This window comes from Egretta garzetta, unplaced genomic scaffold (genome assembly GCF_000687185.1).
Source record: "Egretta garzetta isolate BGI_Z169 unplaced genomic scaffold, ASM68718v1 scaffold508, whole genome shotgun sequence".
Classification (NCBI taxonomy): Eukaryota; Metazoa; Chordata; class Aves; order Pelecaniformes; family Ardeidae; genus Egretta; species Egretta garzetta.
This window is the reverse complement of record NW_009260609.1, coordinates 409,969-428,449: the sequence shown is the minus strand read 5'-3', so window position 1 is coordinate 428,449 and position 18,481 is coordinate 409,969. Positions and strand designations below refer to the sequence as shown.

The 18,481-nt window shown below is 40.7% G+C and overlaps 1 protein-coding gene across 1 annotated transcript in view; it reads left to right on the top strand.

The window, feature by feature from the left end:
- The window catches only part of JAG2 (jagged canonical Notch ligand 2), a 73,635-nt gene that overhangs the window by 4,917 nt on the left and 50,237 nt on the right, over positions 1-18,481 (top strand). The gene's annotated exons all lie outside the window — the stretch shown is intronic.

The following is an 18,481-nucleotide window of genomic DNA, read 5'->3' as shown; positions in this document are numbered from 1 at the left end:
CCTGGGCGCGCGCGTGCGAGACCCCGGCGCTGCCCCCGTCCCTCCCCTCGGGGTCCCGGGGGTCGCTGTGAGTCGCCCTCCCCAGTCCGTTACCCCAGCCCCTGGCCTCCCCATGCGCCGCCTGAGCGAGGGGACGCATCCGCAGGGGCTGCAGGCCAACGCTCGGCCCCGTCCTTGGAGGACGGGGGGTACTTCTGCCTTTTGGGGGTGCTGGGTGCGGAGAAGGGCCCGTGCTGGGGAGTGGCGGACGGGAGGGGAGGGAGGGAAGGCCGGGCTTCCTGCCCGGCTGCAGGCAGGTAGGATCCTGCAGGGAGTTTCACAGCTGTTGCTTCTGGCCCTTCCAAGTGGGCCACGGGGTGGAAGCTGGCAAGTTGCGAGGCGCTGAGGAATGGGGATGGTGCAATGCCCTAGCTCAGGAGGGAGATGAGTATCAGAAGCCCCAGTACCTGTGGATTGCATTTGGCACCTGGTGACTAACGGATGAAATGGCTCTTGCCGACTTCTTGAGATACGTAGCTTGCAAGATCTTTGTTACTTGGAAAACCACTGCCAGGAATGGTTAGGGACAAAACTGCTCACTCGTGTTTTGTGCTAAAGGAAAGCAGCCCCCATAAATTACTAACTTTCTGCGCTGCCAGGGACCCTCCAACCTGATGCCTGCGCACCTCAAATTAAGAACTGACCACTATTTGAAGGTAGGGGTTTTGCTCGAGTTAGATGGTTAAAAAAAAAATGGTACAACCGATAAATTTCTCTGCACAGAGGCGCTTACTGTCTGTTTGCCATGTTGGGGTGTTTTGATTGCATTTAGTGGTGCTGTGGCCCATTGAAGTCAGAAAGATTCCTGTTGATGGGTATAGCCAATACTGTAAAAACAGGGTTTTTAGAACTTTGCTTTTAAGTTGTAAGGTCAAAGGGAAGATTAAGATTCTTTCTCCTCTTTATTGACCGTTTAATACAGGCTTGGCAAAATCATAAACTCTTCGGTAGGAGAGTTCAGTAACGTGAGCACCTCAAACTTTATATGTTATCTGCATGAGGAAGTAAAGGTAACTTAACTCACGCTTTTATTTTGCCAGTTTCTAGTATTGCTACTTGAAACGAGAGGAGGGTTTGATAATCCTTACAAGGCAGGTCCCTAAGCCCAGCCTTCTTTGGTGTTTCTCTGTTGGAATAAGCACATTCCTACCTTGCAGCTGCCGGATATTGTTGTTCTATGCTCATCAAGTCCTAAGAAAGGCCTGTTTGACCTACCTCTTGCAGCTAAATTACCACAGTGTCTCTAGCATACAATACCGTGTCTGCTGCTGGTTTTTTAGCATTGCCTCCAGCATTTTAAAGGACCTGAAATATTTGGTCTTTCTTTTCACTGTTTTTTTGCAGCTGTTGGGAAGCAGCCTGTAATTATTTAAAACGGAGCCACTGCACTTTAGTGGGTGGATGGCTGATTTTTGGAAGGTTTACTGAATACTCTCCCTGCCCACCCTTGATTCTAAAAATAAGTTGTGGAGTAGTTGTACTTTTAAAAACAGTCCCTGTATTGTAGTCCGTGGATGCACTTATGGGAAGAGGTCCCTCCTGTGTGTTGTAGTTACATCTTGAACCCTGGACATTCAGTCTGTTAATGGGGAACGCGGCATCTTTGTCACAACTGTACGTAAGCCATATAGCCTCTGCAAGGAGAGGCTTAATTGTAATGCTAGCTTAACGCAAGGTTTTTTTGAAGTAGATTGCGTTCCTGGGTTAGGTTTCAACTCCTTGGGGTAACTTCAAAATTATTCTCAAGTCATATTCTCTCTCAGGTTTGCAAACAAGAAACAACAATATGGATGTAGTTTTTATATGGTGTTTTTTTTTTTTTTTCTATGCAACAGTAATGAAATTAACGTTCCTTTATTGAATATGCTGGGAAGGGACAAGACTAAAGAGAATCATAAATTGTGTCCTTCACTTAGGAAACAAATTTGCCTTGGTGCTGGCAGTGAGCAAAGGACTTATTTCAGTAGCTCTAAATTGGATTTTTAAGGCAGAGAAATCCAACCCTAATGAAAGTCAGCCACGGTGTTTGTGGACTTCTTACTGAACCTCATCTGGATGAGAACTCCCTCACTTAAGGAGTCTTAATGTATTAATGTATAAATCGCTTGAGGGAGGTTTTCTTTATGTCTGTTTGATATTGCAGCGTCTTGAGCTAGCAGTAGCTGTAAGGCAAGTAGTATCTTGAAAGGTGGTTTTTTGCCTTTTTTTTTTACACTTTTTTTTTTACATGGTAAAATTTTACTCTAAAATTTGGACAAGTATCTCTTCTGTAAAGCTGCAGTACCAGAGCTCAGTGACTTCCACTGTTTGATACAGTGTCAGTTACCTGGTTTATTTCTATTTCCTGTTTGGTTTTTTTTTTTTTCAATATCATTAGTCTGATCTCTGATTTGCAAGAGGAGCTTGGGATATTGCCAAAAAGATCTTAAAATTGCTACCTTGGGATACATCATCCACTGAAATCTGGCAGTGGGAGAGGCTGAGGAACAGCTAGAACAATACAGCTGTCGTCTTCACCCACCTACCTCACATTTCTTTCTTTGCCTCCTGCTGTAAAACTTGAAGCTTAATGCTCATTTGAGATTGTTAACAAACAAATGATGCAATTAAAATTTATGTGCAACTTTAAAGCAAAAAAGACAGAAGCATTCAAGTAGCTTTGAAGAATTCATTCTGATCACTTACACAGTTCAGGCTGATTAGTCTTGGGTGTTTTTTTCTCTAGCACAAAGCTAGTTCAGACACTGAAGCTTCAGAAATACCTTGCACAGAAATATTTGTCAGTAACAATTAGGTTATTGGCAGAATTTTAGACTTGGGTTTAACTGAAGGCTGCTTCTGAAAATGGTGTTTTAAAGTTACAGGCGTTCTGCTGGATGGGTGATGTGGAACCATTTTTCATACTCCTTTGCAAGATGGCATGAAATGGAGTTGTGTGTGTGTGGCTTTTCCCTCCACCCTGTTCCTTCCCTCAGGGAATTCACAGCTTTTCCTGCACCACAAATATTGGTATGGCATCCATTACTTCAGTTAATTAGTCATATAGAGGAATTGTTCTGACTAGTTTTGGATGTCGAAATAGTGCATTACAGTATGCATCGTTATCTCCCCTCAGCCTCTCTGGTTTTGAGGTTCTGGTGTGACTGACTGACAGTGCAGTATATGTATGGGTACGTATATTCTGAACTCCACAGGTGAACTTCAGAGTTCAGGGCCTTGGAGATAAGTAGCAGAAACAAGTGATTTCACTTTTTTTTTTTTTTTTTTTTTTTTTTTTCCCCCTTGGTGTTTAGCTAGGACTCTGTGTATCTCTCTGAAGAAGGGTAGTAGAGTTTCAGGCAGCTCTCACAGCTTGCTTGAGTAAAGGGTGCCTCCCCCACTAGAATGTGAGCAACTAATTTATTATTTTCATAAGCACTGCTCTTTTCTATTTAGAGTGTGATTGTAGCACCTCTCTCTAAACTTCTGAATTACTGTTAACTTTCAGGTAGATAAAAATGTGTGAAAGTATATCAATTTAATATCCAGGCTCCTTGAGAGTTTCACATGCAGTCTATATGTGAGTCTCATCCAAATATCTGGAAGGGTTCAGTCTTGATCTAAAACATACTCAGGGGCATGAACCATCAAATATGTAAAACTGTTGAGAGGATAACTTGGCTGCAGCAGTAAATGTTGAATTTCTTAGAAAGCAGCCCCTCCCCTGCCAAAAACTGAGCAGGAATACTTGGGCTCATAGCTTTTATTACTTAATGGGTACAGTGTTCTGTTTGGCACTATCAGATGTTGTCTACTTCAGTATAGGATTCTGCATCAAGTGCTCTCAATCCTTCTAATTTGAAAAATGAAGGTGGTTAGGCCCTGGAAGGCATCTATCCTTGAAGTGTGTTATCTGGGATCTTTGGTGCCTGTAGGGAACTAGATGGCCTGACGGCAGGAAATGTTCCTGTCTATTTCTGTTTGGCTGGTAGGTCTACAGTTGGTCTACCTTCTGTCTTAACACAGACATCATTGCGCTCTGATGAGGATCTTGAGGCTTTGTAATGAAAAAAATCCTGGAATTAGATTACTCCATGCTCCCTGAGAGAGTAAATATGCATCCTATCAGCTTGAATGACAACCCATCGTGACAGATATGCTTAAATTAAGCAGACTGAAGTTAGGCCATTCATCACTGAAAAAGATGCTTGTGCACAGCTGTACCTGAGGAGAACTGTATGCACACTTTTCTCCTGAAAAAAACCCAGAATTTCACAAATGAAGCATCTTCAAGTGATAGACAGTAAGCTTTACCTCTAAATAGTTGTTCTTTGCTCCATTGAAACTCCCTTTAAAGAAATTAGTGCATGCAAATGCATGGTCCCAAGCAAGACCTGAGGGCAGGGAATAAGAATTGAGAGCAAGACCTTATGCCAAAATGTAAAATTCACCTGGTATAGTGATGGGTTGTAATGTACATACATCACACTTCATTAACAGAGGAAGTCAGCATGGAAAAAAAATGTAGTTGTTAGCCACATATTGATGAAATACATAAATGTTTATTGCCTTACTTGCGAGCAGCTGAACTTTTTTTTTCCCCCCAGGTGGAAAGCTCTGCACAAAGCTTCCTTTTTAATACTTGACCACTTTTCCCCCCTGCCCCTGAGCTGACTGATTGCCTGACTGGCTTGTCAGTAGACTCTAGGACTGCAGTGGTAACTGGCGTGACAAACTGTTTCTTATTTTGACAAAACACCTGCAGTCCTTGTGCTCATGAAGCCTTCCCTTGCCTGTTGCAATTCATGGACAGATGTATTGTGGATCAGAAAACATGGATCCACGTTTTCTCAGTCGTGGGGAAGTAAGTCAGGGAATCATCTGCTTTCACCTGTTCAGCACTGTGTTTGCCTTCAAACTTTTTTGATTAGAAATGAAAGGTTGAGGTTGGGGGAATGGTTTATTCTATACCTGATATCCCTTTAGTTTCAAGTTACACAGATGCAGAGTAGCTTGCAGGTTTTGTTATAGTCTTTCCTAAAAGAAGATAATTGGGTGATGTTTTAGAGACTGACTTTAGCAATGCTGGGTAGTGACAACTCCAGTTGATTTCAATAGCAGCTGCAGGTGTCACCTCTAAAAAAGAATCAAGGCCTTAATGGTGAGCACTTCAGAACCACTCTTTGAAAAAGGGATTTATTATTGGCATGCTGTGTGTGCCAACAACTATTTGCAGCTTGCCCAGAATAGAAAGCCTAAAGACTTAAGTTTCATGTAACTATAGAAAATCTGTCTTCTAATTGTAAGCAGAAATGTTTTTTGCACTCTTAATCTTTCATACATTGATGTCGCTAAATCTAGAATTTCTTACGTCTTTGAAATGAATATGCCTCAGAGGACAGTATTCTGCTAACTATTTAAGCTTTTTATACCTTAAGTTCTGGGGGGTTTTTGAATGTCACAGAGATGGTCAGATAGTAAAGAACACTTCTATTTATACTCCTTGAAAGCTTCCTTAAATAAACACTTGCTTATTTATTAGAAACACTGAGGCTGAACTCAAAACTTGCAGAGAAATAACATTACCTCCCAGATGCTGAGAGTGATATGCTTAGACACTTCTTGTCAACTTTCTAATCTTTATTCCAGAAGGTACTCCAGCCAGCCTATCGGTGAAATGCTACACTCGTGGCCACACAGCTGGTGCGGGCATTACATCTTTGACTGAAAATGGAATAGGTATTAGTCAGGATTACTCTTACACTAGAGGATGTGAGCTGGAGGAGAGGGCGAGGTAGGAACAGGGTACATTTGATTCACCACAGTGTGATGGACGCTTCGTAGCACTGTCTTTAGGCTCTTTGAAGATGTTTCAAACGCTGTTTTCTCAAAAAAAAAAAAAGTCTGTATATGAAAGGCCTCCTAAAGACATGACTACTGGTAGCTTTAATCTTAAACAATCAGGTTTATCTTAACATAGTTGGTTGGGGTGAAACCATAATTGGTTGTGTTTATATCAGACTTGTGATGTTTGACCTAATTAGGCCGTGTTCCCACTCTATTGTAGAATTTCTAAGCGGTCCTGTGAAGTTCAAGGAAACCTGTTGGTGTATATGTTGAGAAGCTTTGCGTTGTAAAAGCTACCTTCTGTGTTTGATGCTGTGTTCTTTGCACAAGTCCAGCTCGCTTTGAGTCACTATTAGAGTTCACTGTCAGCACAAAAGCTGCAAAAAATTAAGCTTCTGTCAAACAATAAATAATGCAAAACTACTATGTTTTCTGGATGTAAAAAACACCAAAAATGGTTTAGTGCATTTTTTTAGTCTGTTTGTCATTAATCAGTTGGCACAAAGTTTTTCCTGTATGAGAAGGATTGTATTTGCGACAGATGTGCAAGGTAAATTATGATGATTTTTTTTTTTACTTTTAAAATTACTTTTGTGCTATCCCTGTGGGCTGGTGGCTGTCTGGCCCCTCTTTTGAGCAATGCCATCAAGTCACCATGTATAGGTGAGATGAGTGGAATTCATCCTTCCTGTGTAGTCCACCTTCAGTTGTTTTTCCTGTGGGTGTTGCTTTGTGCAAGCGTTGGCTCTGAAATACATGCTATGGACATACTTCAGAAACTACTTTATTAAGTTCATAAAGCAGCTATGATCGCATCTTACACTTAGTCATCTGCAGAAGCTTTAAATTATTGTGTGCCTGAAAGCTTCCCTCCCTCCTCTTCTGAAAACAAGGCCAATGTTTTGTCAACTCTGTGTGGGTCCTATTTGCATGGCTTGCTCCAGTTCAGAGCTGCTCAGCCTACTGAAGAGACTAAAAAGGGAGGGTCACTTTTCCTGCTAGTACATCATTTTACTTTCCCTTGGTCCTCTCCAATTCTAGCTGCTAGTAATCCTCTGATCTGGAAGAAGTTTGGGAGCAGCAATTTGGAAGGAGAGAGGCTGCTTCAGGGAGTGAAGAATGAGGGCATGCTGGCATTGCTTCTGGCTCCTTAATGCTTAGCCAGGTGCCTACCCAAAGAATAGTTGCTGCTGTTCCTTGGCAGTAACTCCACCATTCTTTTCCTCTTCAGAACTCTGATGTGCCTTTGATGGGCTTCTTGCTAGAAAGCTGCTCTGGCTTCTGGTTAGTGGGTGTCTAAAATTGCTTGGTCTTTAGCCAGAGATGACCACTGGCAGTACTGTCTGCCATACCTAGTTGGTGGCTTCTGAGCGGTGTGTTCAGCTGTCACGTGAGCGTGAGGTGGATGTGTAGCCCGACTGCTTTCCCCTTCCCTTGCCCCCAGGGTTGGGAAATGAAACAGTGTGGATGACTAAGACCATGTCGGGCACCTGCAGAACTTCTGCCTTCCATGGGGTTGCTGGGACACTCTTAGAGCTGCTGTCTGCCCTGCTGTGCACCCAGGGAGACCTGTTGGGACGGGACGAGCTGAAAAGAGCTGTGTGATGGCTCTTGTGTACATCATCTTGAGTCAGGGAAGAGTGGCCATCCCTGATTTAACCATAGACTTTTGGTGCCTTTGCTTAACTGTATAAAGAAAAATATATAAAACTTAATCTTTAAGGCTGCTGTCTTAAGTGGAAACTATCATATGTCCATTGATATTATAGATGAGCAATGGAGCTAGACTAGGACTGAACAGATTAGTTTGTTTTTCAATTACTTGGATTCTTTTGGCTTTTTTTTTTTCTGGTCTTGATGGGCAGAATTTAGCTGAAAGATACTTGGGTTTAGAAATCCAGCGTGTGTAACATAGCAGATATGTTTCAGCACCACCAAAGATTTAAATACCATCCAGCCCTGTGAGATAAATGCTTGCTATTTCCCTGAAATGTCTTTACTGCTGCTTTTGCTATTAAGCATTTTTCTTGCAATTACATTCAGATAATGTTTTATTGTTATAAAATGTTGTTGGTTAAGAGTTGGGCTATAGCTTATGCTCTTTTATTAAACTTTATTCCCAAGGTCATTTTTTAGAGTTGTGGTTAGCATTTTTTGTATAAAAAAAAGAGGAAATGTAAAGATTTATTAATTGCTGTTTCAGGTAATAAATAAAATGTAAAAAGCATACTTGACATGAAGATCTTCTGATAGCAAGTGCTAAGAGGAGCTCTCAGCTGAAACACATAGTGAGGATGGATTTTTAGCTGTGGTTGAAATGACTGTTTGCTCCTCAGTAGCAGTTAGAATGCTATATTAGATGGAAGGGGCAAGGCGTTTCAAGGCTAAATGACAATCTTAGTCTTACTTGATTAGAGCTTGCAGAGGTTGCTAAGAAACAGCCTAATAGTCCTTGAGTAACCAATTACATGCCCCATGGACAGATGCACAGGTGCTCATTCTCTGAAGTTTTTTTTTTTTTTTAAATCTGAGATAAGACTGGAGTATTAGTACAAAAACTGCAGTCTCTTTACATCCTGCATCAGGCTTGAAAGTCCTGATTATATGTATCTTGTTCCCAACAGGATGTGTTCTGGTGTTTTTTGTTCAGATCATTACTTTTTGATTATTATTACACTCTGTTCTTGCAATGCCTGTTCTGCATCCAGATAGCCGACTAGGTCTTTATTCCCTCCTATGTATTCCCTCCTATGCTTTCTAGTACTCTGAACATACCAGCCTAAGTAACTTTAAGCATCCAACGTTCAAATTGGATAAATTTACATTTCTGGACTTTCAGTGAGTAGGCAATGTTAGCATTAATGCAGTATCCTACAATTGATAGAAAATGCTAGTTTCAGATGGAGCTAGCTTCCCTTTCTCCTTCTGAAGCAGTTCCGTACATGTAAATTGTAGTGAAATATCGTATGAGCTCGCAGTTAACCTAAAACACAAAATGGGATTCTTTCAGTCTTTTCCCCCCCCAGATATGTATAACTGTTTATAGCATTGTAAAGTTGAAATGTCTACCTTAAAACACAACCTACACTTTTAATGGTAGAGGTTGAGGATTCCAGCTGGAGAACTTAAGTTCTAACTAGGGAGCTTGTTCATACTCGGAAGGTTTGACTGATGGGCTTTAAGCAGTAAGCTGAGAAATATGTAAATTGCTGAATTATTGATCTGCTCCAAGACTGAAGTAGAAGTTTTTTAGGGTATGCAATTTTTGGTACCACTTACTGTTCTTCCTATTGATTGAGGACAATTTTAATAGCACTGGTCTGTAACCTGTGCTGCTACTTAATAGATTTTAGTGACAGTTCCTTTCTTTTATACCATGTACAAAAGATTTTTTTTTTGGGGTGCTTTTGATAGTTCTAATTCTCCTTTATGTTACAATAACATGATTTTCCTTATATTGCAACATGGAGTTTTTACTGTAACTGGCTGCATGTAATCAGCAAAGTCTAGAAGTCAGACCAGGTTTACCTGGAGTATCAAGAGCAAGTATAACCATCTGCTGCCCCTCACTAATGACTGTGTTTTGTACACAACAATGAGCTGATAGAACCTCTTGTGTTGGTTATAAACTGTTGTTTAAACCGTATGTTTATATATAGGCCCAACATGTTTTAGTGTTGTACTTGGCTGTTGGAGACCTTTGTAGAGCAGAATATTGTTTCCTTGATTCATCCACACAGACCAGTGCTTTCTTCTATCAGAAAGTGAAGAAGGGAAGGAAATAGAGAAACTGAAATTAGTTTAGACTTGCGTATACACTTAAGATGTTGGTTGTCAAATATTTAGTGCTCCTGCAGTGTCTTCTGATGTTTGCTGTTAAGCTGTGATAACCTCAGGGTGGTATGGTTTATAGCTCATAGTCACTTCGCATCTCCTCTTGCCCTGTAAGAGGTGAAGGGTTAAGTGATTGCTCAAACCTAGCTGGTGACAATTCATTTGAGGTTAATTTCCAGAATTCACATCCCTTTTTTCTAATGCTTCGTGTCTTGAACTTAAACTGTGGACTGTCAGAATGTAATTGTCACAGGGCTTTGAAGAACAAACTGTTGCGTATCAACAGATCTTCTCAAGCTGTTTATATCTATTCACAGATCACCACAAATGTAAGGTAAATAAAATAAGCTTTAGCTGGCAGGAAAAGATAGTCTTGACTTGTGGCAGCTTGCTATCAGTGATAATTTGTTTGTCCCTAAACGCTTAGGATGGATTTTCAAGATTTGGTAGTCTGTGAAACTTCAGTTTGCCAAGGAACCTGGAGAAGACAGAACAGTGGAAGAGTCAGTGGAAAATGATGTACTAAAGAAACCAAAAAGTACACATTCTTGAGTTTTGAATCCAGCTTAGCAAATTTGTCTCTAGGTTTTGTTAATGTTTGCTTACTTTGTCTGGCTTCATTCTGTTCTTCATTGATACTCATATTAATGAGAAAAGCTGTAATGTTGGTACCCACCAATAAAGTAACCAGGGGTCAACAGTGAGAGGAAGACTTGCTGAGATAAATAATACCCCTTTCATAGCTCCCAGATCCATGTCAATGGGAGGGGAAGGGGAAAAAATTGATTTGATTCTTAATTCACTTGCTTAGAGTAAATTTACAGGGCAAGTGCCTGCTTTCAAGGTTGTTCCATTTACTTCGCACTTATTACAAAGCCTTCCTTCTGAATGCGTGACAATTTATGGGGGTTGTCTGATTTGTAATAATATAAAGCTCTATCAGATCCCCTCCAGTTTAAATTAATCTGAAAGATATAATTTGATACTGAAGTTCTGATGCTGCTTTGCTATGGTGGGAATGGTCAAGTCTTGGTTGTCATATAGTCAAATAAGTACCTTGGAATTCTAGGCTATGTATACTGCTGTATGCTGTGTTTGTTGGCTGCTGTAAGCAGTTCATTTTTAATAGTAATTAAATACAGTTGGTTCTGCAAACGTGTGATAAAGTTTTCCTGTAGCCACAAAGTAATGTTCAGAAGATTCAATTCTGCTGCTGGAATAGGATACAAGCATTTGTTTCAGGAACACGCTTATAACTAAACTCTCGTGTTCCCATGTATATTTAACTAAAAGTGCACGTCTGTGTGAAGAATCCTTGTTTAATCCTTTATTCAACCTCCTTGCATGTGTTGTTCTACATGAAAGAACTTGTACCATCTCTTACAGTGGTGAGTTATTTTTCTGCCTAACTCATTCCTATAAATTTATGGAGAACAGCAAGATATGGATATAGCTTTGGTTGTGTCTGCAGTGTCCTGGTTCAGAGAGCTGAGGAGGTTGTAAGGGAAGGTGAGCAGTTATCTATGCAGTTGAAATAAGGCATTTTCTTTGTTTGTTTCTCTACTAGCCTCTTCAGCATGTGCAGATATTCAAAACTGAGCTGGTGTTCAGTTTGGGGCTGAAATGAAGGATAGCTTAAGTGTGTTATCCCCATTTTCTGGATTAACGACATTTCTATTACTAGCCATGAGGAAATCTATAATCTGTTCGATAGGTCTGTTGTGCAAACATGAGAAGGTCAAATTGACTGAAGCTGTCGTGTAACTCATGTAGCACGTGTTCCTCACGGTGAAAAGGTCCATGATGGTACCTGTGGCTGGAGCCAATGCCACTGGAGAAAAATGATGCATCCTGTTTCGAGCTATACAAATGTTCGATCAGTCAGATGTTGCCATCACTGTAGGCCAGTGAAGTCTTTGTCTCACGTGCCTTTCAAATGTGACCGATGCTGCCCCACTAGCTCTAGAGTTGACTCAGTCGGGTAGGACTGATGAGAGAGTTGAAGAGGAGTTAGAAAAACAGTGTCCCAATCTCTGTGCTCCCTTAGGAACAGAAGTTGTGCATGGGCCTCTCTTCTTCCCAGGGCAACACTAGGCTCATTAGTTTGAATTGGTTTTGTGGGCATTTGCCTTTTCAAAAACAAAGGGGAAAACTGCAGTGCTATCAACAGCTAACATTATTTAAAAGGGTTAAGAATCAAATGCTACTCTCTCTTCCTGGGAAATATGCATACATAGAACTTGGGGGGATATCTATTTTTTTTTTCCTATATTTGTCTACCTTCTTAGTATGCATATTTCCAATACAAAAGAGTGCATGCAGGTGTTCTCTGTTTAGAACAATAATTAAAGTATGTTATTACATAGTTAGTTTAATTCCCTCTTGACTTCAAGTTGAAATTATAATGATGCATGTCTTGAAGTGCCCAGAGGACACTAATATCTATGCCACATGGAGTGCGGAGGGGAGGGGAAGAGCAGTATTAATTACTAGTTCATCTTTGAATTCTAAATGTTAGCATAAAACGAGTCTTGCACTAACCATTAATGGGTCTTCATGGTTGTTACATACACTTCAAAAGAGACAATCTAGCTACATTTTCATTAATGCAACAAGAAAGTGTACATATAATGGGCTTAATTTATCTTGGACTTCTTCCAAAACTTTAAGAAAGGAGTAAGACATGGATATTTGGTTAATATCAAGTTTGTCTGAAACCGTTCAAAGGTGGTAGCAAGGCTGAAAGCTTCGGCTTAAATCTAATAAAATGATGTTAAGATGGCACCCAACTGTCTGCATGGTATTGAACTTGCACATGTCTCTTTCTAAAAGGCTTTTTTCTCTCTGTTCTCTAATTACATCAATACTTTCTTCTGTTCTTTGCTATTGGATTAACTCAGTGGATTTCTGCAAACTGCTAGTGCTAGCTTCAGCTGTGGTGAAGAGGACTGTGTCTTAATAGCTGTGAAGTCATGGAAGTATCTAAGATGTAAATAGCTTCTTTATTTCCTTTTATGTAGTGATCAGGCAAAATGTCTATTGAAAGGTAATCCTGTGGCCCCCTGTCTAAAACAGTTTTCTGGTAGGTTTCTGACTTTTCTTTTTGTCCACTAAAATCAGATACTAGCAGAGAAAAATCTGCTGGAATTGCTACACTTCCGTATATAACATGATTTAATCTCGGTTTCTAATCTCAGAATCAACACGCTGTGTTCTCCCCTAAATAGGATGGAAGGGAAGGCTATTACTTGAGGTTCTAGCAGATCTGCAGGGTTGATGCACGTGGGGTTAATTTCATTTTCCTTTCTGCTGCTTCTGCTCTAGAACTGTCAAAAAGAGAAATGAAATCTGGGGAGGTTACACTGGGTCCTCCCATCTGTGAAACAGGTACAATACAAACCATAGCACTTTTTGACTACCCTCGGGTAAACTAGTAGGATGTTGTATCTTCTTCTTGTATGGTTGTAGCATAGCATACCAGATCCTATTGTTTTGGTAGCTGTTATATTTTAAATGGTTTTGTTTTGGTAATTGGCTGTCTTTTCTACTGCCTGATTTCTTCTAAGGTATAGAAGGAAAGCTTGCTGATGCTATTTTTTTAAATTCTGATTTGCTTTCCAGAAAAACTCATTGGAACAGGCACGTTAACACCTATATCAAAGGGTATTTAAAGACTGGTTAACTTTTGATCAGATTGCGTAAAGATTTAGTGTATATAGATGTGTTAGGTATATTAACTAGCAGAGGGGAGCTGTGGCAGTAGGAAGGGTGACTAATGCTGCTTCTGAGCACTGGCATTGGCTGGTTGCGTTAGCTCTTCGTGTTCTGCGCTCATCGTTAGCTCTGATCAGCCATTGAAACAGAGCTAAGTGATGAGCAGGATGTTTTGTTATGACTTTGTTTTCACATGGATTTTACTTTGTGTATGTATCGCCCTTCTTTATAGCGTCAGTTGTTCTTCCACAGCAGTCATGTATGAACAGAGCATTGCAGTGCTCGGGTATCTGTGGAAGAGCTGGCAGTTGGGAGAAGCTGTCATTTCTGAGGCCTGTTTTCCACATGCCTAAAGCTTTTTGTGGGATACCAGGCCTCAGTCCAGCAGATCTAAGGATGCAGGCAAAATCTGCCATGCTCTTTGCAGATTAGAATGTGTGTGGTGGGGTGGGTGTCCTCTACATAGAAAAAAAAACTAGTTTTACTTAGTTGTTGAATGGTACTGAATTTCTGGAAGCTTTTTCCCATGACTTTTAGAAACCCGAAGGAGAAGGTCTTCTGTGGGTACTGACAAAAATGTTTACGGCATTTTTTTCCCTACTGGACAGTGTGCAAGAGTGCAAATCAAAAATTTACCTGAAATAGGTTTACCTCAATAGGTATGTCCCCAAAAGGCCTGTGATGTCTTAATTCCTGCTTTCCCACCCCTGTTCTTTTTGGCCTAAAACGTGTTTCCTGAGGTCACCAAGGATTCTGATCTTGGCTCAAATTTTGAATCCGTGGTTGTCTGAGCCCCAGACTGAGCCTAGGGTCTGTCAGGTCCATAGTTACTGAGGCAGGTCCAAAGAGCTAAGTGTATGTATCTACTGCTTCCCTTTATCAGGAGTACTCTAGGTATCCATGCAGAGTATCCAGGAGCATCTGTTGGAAATCTAGTCAGTCGATCTTGCTGAAGAGACTGGATCTTCTTCCTGTAGTTTGTGTCTGGGATCCTAAGTAATAATAAGGATTTCTTACAATATTTGAAGATAGGTTTTACAGATAGCAGCATTGCATTTGAGGTGGTTCAGTCAAGTTAGGGAAGCATCTGCAGTAAGTCTCTACTTTTTTATTTTTTTCCCTTCCAGCTTTAAAGTTCTAACACTTCTTTCTTGGTAGCTGTTATTTCCAGACTGTCTCAGATGCTCTGCCTTCAAAGCTTTTGTGCTAGTCATGCTAACATAATCTTCCCCCTTCCTATTCTATTCTTCCCCTAATTCCCCCTGGAGAATATCGGTGATGCTTTGAGAGCTGTTTTGCTCCTTCTTAGAGAGACTGGTTCCTGAGTGACTGAGAGGTTCAGCTTTTAATGAGGGAGGTACTTCTTGTGTCTGCTTCAGCTGGTGTGGAAGAACATGTCTATCTGCAACTGTGATACTTGGCTCAGTGACATACAGACAGTGCAGAATCCCTTTCCTAGCAGCACAAGAGTAACTAGGAATAGCACCAGCCTTCGTTTATGTTACATAGAAGCCAGTAGGGGTTGGTTTTGACTACTGTAAATAGCATAGCTAAAGTCTGGAGATGAATTGCCTAATTATTTCAGTTACCTTTCTGTGTAAACCTCACTTTAATCTTCCCCAAGACAAATACTGGCTTTCTTACGGTTAAAACAGGATTTTTATCACAAATGTGGTGACAAATTCTCTTGTGAAAAATTGCTATAACATCAGGAAGCTTAGTATTTCACTTGACACTTGTCAATCTTCAGCAAGTTAATGATAAATGCTTGATGTATTTGTGCATTTCTCTTATCTTGCCTTGGATGACAGTATGTTCTGCTTTGTGTCACCTGACTTAATCGCTCTTAAAAGACTGTCTGAATTACACTTCTGTCAGGGGAAGTTTCAGAAGCCCATAGTCCTCTAAACCTTTATTCCAAATAGTAAGATCTCCCAGTTAATAGCTGTAGCTCAGCTCGTCTTTTTTCTGAATAGCATTTGTTGCGTCTACTGCAACAGGTACGTGGCTTGCTATGTATGTGTTGCATTACATGGTTTGGTGATTTTTGCAGTTATTTTATTTCACGTGATATTTCAGTATTGCAAAAGGAGAATCTTATTTAGACTTTTCAATTATCATGACTCCTGTCATGGCTTTCACACAGGAGTTCTGAGTTCTAAATCTAATTCAGAACTGGGTTTTGTTTCTCCTGGCTTCCCTTTTTTTTTCCCCTCTAATGTTCCATGGTCACAATTTTGATTACCCTGGGGTAGATACTGATGGCCTGGGCAGGCATGCAAGATTCTACAGTGTAAACTTTTTTTTAGTAGTCTCTTGTTTTAATGTCAGCCATTGGAAAAAGCGGAATATGTGCTTCAGAACAGCACCCATATTGCAACCAGAGTTCAGGGAACATAAGGGAATGTCCATGGAATTCTGAGGGTAAGAACATGGAAAAATTATTTTCATTCTCCCAAGCTTTGTTTTCAACCTGGGAACTTCTGAACTAGTTGTGATTGATCTCTACTTAGTATTTGTGCCAGTCTGTCTTTGGACCCACAAAGCTCTTAAAACCACTTTGCCCTTAAGCAATCTTTGTAACATTTTTGCCAAGCTTTGCACAAAGTACCATCTTCTCTTATTTCTTTTCTTGTGACCATGGCTCCTGTTAGCTTAATTTTGATGCCCTTTAGTTCTTGTCAGGAATGAGAAAATGGATGATCTGTTCCTAACCATCCCCAGGGCCTTTTGTAGCTTTGTAGACTTCTATCACATACTCAGCTTGTCTCTTCCAGGCTGAGTTTTGACCAGCTTTTTTGCTTATCACATGGCAATCTTTTGTTTCTTTGTTCCTTCTTGTTGCCTTTCTCTGGACCTTTGATTTCCAAGATCCCCTCTTGGGGGATGCTATTCATGCCATCTCTTGGGAGAGGGAGAACAGGAGAACCGCACTGCTTCTCTGAACCACCTGCAGTTATGGAATCACACAGTGGCATAACACTGAATGTCTTTTTCCTTGTTTTTCCCCTGGTTCTCTACCCTCCCCTTCTAGCCAGGGTGTGCTTCCCAACTGACTTCTGAATATCAAGTAGTCAAGACATGGATAAGAGCAGAGCTCTTGATCAAAGAATTTGTGTTGAGCTTGTGAAGGGAACTTGCTTAGCTAGAAACAAGCTGGCTTTGGTGGATTAAAGGAGTAGCTGTTTATGGAATTGACAGCCTTGCTTATCAATACAAATTTGCACAGAACAACAAACTCAAAAGTGTCATTAACTCAGGATTTTATGAGGCTCTCCAAAAACATGCTTGCATTCAGCAAGGTTGGAAGTTTAAATGACAAGATTTGAAATACTGTATTCCCATTATGACAACTGGTACAAAGGATTCTTAAAGATACCGTGAAAAGAGAAAGAAATCATTGGTGAGATTAAACTGTGTATATGTTAGTCTGAGAACTGGTTTCAAGACCTCTTAGAATTGCGACTATTCTAGTTGCTAGAAAAAATTGTAGTTACTGATCATTCACCTAAAATTAAATTTATTATTCTTCTCATGAGCATTATGCTTGCTCAGCCAGTTAGCAAAAAAAAAAAAAAAAATCTGTCACTTGTGATGTATTGATTAGTTTTATAAACCGATACTTTTGTTGAGACTTGTGGTACACAGGAGGTGGCACAGGTAGAAGGTGTTTGCAGTAAAATAGAAGTGTTTCAACAAAACTGGTAAATGTGGTAGCTGATAGCTTGGATTGGTATTAAACATCGATATTCTTCTCATTTCTTCTTGGAAAACCTCAGCAAAGGCAAGTTATCACAGGAGCCCTTGTAGCTGAGTAGTTAAGTTTTCACTGATACTTTTTTGTTCGTTTAGTTCTGGAAGTATAAGGGAAATAAGTGATTTGGAAGCCAGTCCTGTGGTGTTTGTTCAGATTTAAGTGACCACAGTTGACAGCTTGGACTTCAGAGTTGGAATGTAATCTCCCTGAGTACAGCAGAGATGTGTGTGTGCTGGAATCAGGGGAGGGGGGATGGAGTAGGGTGGGGATGAATAGCAGATGGCTATAAAAAGCTGAGGCAGGAATTACTTCTATTCCACTGGACTAGCATTGCTGCTATGCCTGTAATGGTGAAAGGCACTGCTTTGAAATAGGGAGGGGCTCTTCTAGAACCTTTAGTGTCCTGTGTGCTGAGAGTAGCTAGCAGATCAGCTTTTCTTCAGCTAGGTCCTGACATGACTACTACTACATGAATCGGCAGTTTTTCTAAGAAGCTAATGACTTGCTTCTGGCACTGTGAAAACTGTTAGTGAGGTGCATGCTTCCCACTTACTTGAGGATGCTGCTGCTGTGTGCAGCAGCTGTCTGACAGAGGGTGCCATCAAAGGTCAGGGCCACTACTGAGCTGTTGGGAGCAAACACGCTGTCTCTAAGATGTCATTTGTCACAAGGTTGAATTGGCTGAGATTTGCTTTGAGTTTCTGTCTAGGGTGCTAAGTTACGAGAAGCTTGTGGAGTCTTTCTTCCAATGGTTTAGCTCCTCACATGTAGCTTGGTCTCCAGAGAGCTTTCTCTTTGCTCTGTATGTGGTCTGAGGTGACTAACGTTCTCCCTTGAGGAGCACTAGTCAGAGGCGTGGCATTTTGGCCTCTTGGGAGCTACCTGAAAATGGGTCATTGTTTCTACAGGCGTTAGCAAAAGCTAATGTGTGACTTCAGATGATTTTTAGAACTTCACAGCTAAAATGGTTGCTGTCCCATGATATATCAAGACTGTCATATTGAGAAACTCCTGTTGCATTCTGCCATTGCAGCAGGATCTGAGCATGTTCAAACCTTCACTTGAAGATCTTCCTACAGATATATCATCTGGTAAGGTATGTCGTGATCTAGTAATTTGATCACCTTGGAGAGAAGCTCACTATGCTCCTGTTTCATAAAGCCCTGGGCACTGCCAAACAGATGTTGTAATACTCCTTTGAGTTCCTTCTTTAAGTTGTTTTATCTTTTAGATGTATGCAGCTGGTTGTTGGTAGGATTCTTCCACCTAGTTGCTTGGTAATTTTCCTTAAATTGGAGGTGAGTCGCTACC